This window comes from Quercus suber, unplaced genomic scaffold, assembly GCF_002906115.3.
Source record: "Quercus suber isolate HL8 unplaced genomic scaffold, Cork oak 2.0 scaffold_116, whole genome shotgun sequence".
NCBI lineage: Eukaryota > Viridiplantae > Streptophyta > Magnoliopsida > Fagales > Fagaceae > Quercus > Quercus suber.
The window spans coordinates 259,191-261,692 of NW_027069581.1; the positions used below are offsets into that span (position 1 = coordinate 259,191).

Here is a 2,502-nt window from a genome sequence, read left to right on the forward strand (position 1 = left end):
TTCCTATGGTAAGCAATATACATCATTTGTATGGTTTAATTAAGAATTTGGGACAGAATTGCAAGTTCATGAGTGTGAAACACAAGCTAAGTTATCTATATATGACTATACGTGACAGTATTGTCAAGCCATGTAGAATGACTTTTTCGTGTTCAGACTGACTTGGGACGAGAGAGAGACAGAGAGAGAGAATTTTTGTGGGTCATGCCAAATGGCCCACCGACCTTTTTCTTTCTTTTTCTCACGTCAACCATCTTTCTTTTTCTTTGAACCATCTCATGCCTCTTTTTCTCCTTTTCCTTCTTCCTTCTACTCTTTATTCTTTCTTTTTTGACTACTAATTCCACTCCCCTACATGTTCTTTGCGGAGAAGCTGTAGGGACTAATGAATGTTTTTTAACCAAAATTTATAAATGATTCAAAAAAGAGAGAGAGAGAGAGAGAGAGAGAATATACAGTTATTTCAAAAAAGATTAACAAAAAAAAATTGGAGAAAAGAAAAGGCTTGCGAGGATTATAAAAAAAGAGAGACAGAGGAGAGTAGTTGGCCCCATGGATGAAAATCACGAAGTTAAAATAATAAAAAAAAAGAAAAAAAAGAAAAGCACAGTACATAGCTTCTATAAAGCACACGTTTCACTCATCTTATTCTCACTCTAAAACACAGACTCTCACACACCAGGCTCCACAGTCACTCTCACACACCAGGCTCCACGGTCATTCCAGATCTTCTTTCTGCCGCCAGCCTCTGCACACCAGCCTCCACACGATAGCCTCCCCACACCGATCTCCCCACAACGCGATCATCTTCCTTCTTTTCTCACGGTATGATTCTTCTTTTTTCTTTCTCTGTCGCTTTGTATCAACTTCGTTCATCAGCTTTGTTCAACTCCTCTATTGCTTAATTGCTTTTTTTCTTTTTATTTTTTTTATGTGATTAAAGTTAGGGTTTTGAAAATCTCAATAGCCCTCTCTTTGGAAACCCGAAACCCGACCGAAACCGACTGAAACCAAAATGCCACCGAAACCGACGGTTTCCAACCATTTCGGTCTGTTTCGGTTATGCAAGTATTTAAAAATACAAAGTTGATGTTGTTTTTATTATTATTACATGAGTGGGTTTGGTTTGAGTGGAGGTTCCAAGTTCAATCTAGTTACTTCCGCTTGGTAACGAGTGGTCCTAAATGACCCAGATATAATTTTATTATTAAAAGAATGATTTTTTATTTTCCTAGCACAGATCAGCTTGTTTTTATGTATTATCAAAACCCAGTTGCACTGAATTAATACCCAGTTTCTTGTTATGTTCAGTGGGTTTAAAGGTCTAGAATTCTCTTAAATTTATGTGCTTTTTGATTATTTAGTTCATTCTTTTAGAGAGAGAGAGAGAGAGAGTTGGTTTTTGCTAAAAATTTTTGAAAAAATTGGAGTGCAACAATGAGATTTATGGAACTGCCAAAACCGATAACATCTACTAAGTGTTAACACATTATGAATAAAAGGGAAAAAAGAACATAAAACAACCAACCAGAATAGTCTAGATGACCATTTTACTTTTAAAACAAAACTCATTTTTTGGGTCAAGTAAATTTCTTTCTTTTTATTTTTCAAAATTCAAAATATTTTATACCTAAATCTACTATTTAATAAAGATGTTTAAAATTGTAGGGAGTGATGGCTTCCTTTGGTTTACGTACAGTTTCATTCTCTTTTAATGATCTAGTGGCTTTGCAATTATATTTAATACATTACTTTTTTTTTGACATCTATATTTAATACATTATGATCTCTCAGCCAATAATAATATCAATAATATATGATCATTTTTTTTTCCTTTTAATAATAATTATAAATTTTATATACAAAAGAAGAAACTTATAGTTATGCATTTGGATTAAGAACGGACCAAGGACGAGACTTGACTGATTTACATTATGCAGGCCAGCATGGGACATCAGACACAAGACGTAGACAACAGAGAGATTAGAAAAATGCTACGCCGTGCTGGAGCTGTTTCGGGTGCTTCTCTTTCTAGATCTAAACTGCATCCAACGGAATGGGAGTCAACACCAAGTTTTTGGACGCTTTTGAGTGTGGATATTAGACGTGATATAAGGAGCTTATCAGGAGAAACGCGCAGTCTGTTTCTGATGCTTGCAGTACTGGTTGTAACAATCAGCTTTCGAGCACCGTTCAGCGCTCCTCGTGAAGTTTGGCAATATTCCTCTTTTTGGGCGTACCTCTTTGGTAATTCTTTGTTATTTGGGATCTCAAGCTCATTTACTGTTCTGCTCGTTCTAAATGGGCGCATTAAGCTTCTTTGCTTGGGACTCAACTTAATGCTCTGTTTTATGTATTTTTATTCAGTCCTGGCCGTAACCGATAATATATTATTTGCGTCCTGTCTTGGATGTCTTTCGGCCGCATTTTCTGTTTTAGCACTGCTTCTTTCAGGTACCGATGATCAGTAATTTAAGTGTTTTTTTTTTTTTTTTTTTTTTT

The 2,502-nt window shown here is 35.5% G+C and overlaps 1 long non-coding RNA gene across 1 annotated transcript; it reads left to right on the top strand.

Annotated features, from left to right (window-relative positions):
• Window positions 1-274: 274 nt before the first annotated feature.
• On the top strand, window positions 275-2,502 carry LOC111999376 (uncharacterized). The gene is made up of 2 exons (XR_010629815.1): window positions 275-825; window positions 1,941-2,502. It is a non-coding gene; the product is annotated as an uncharacterized LOC111999376 (long non-coding RNA).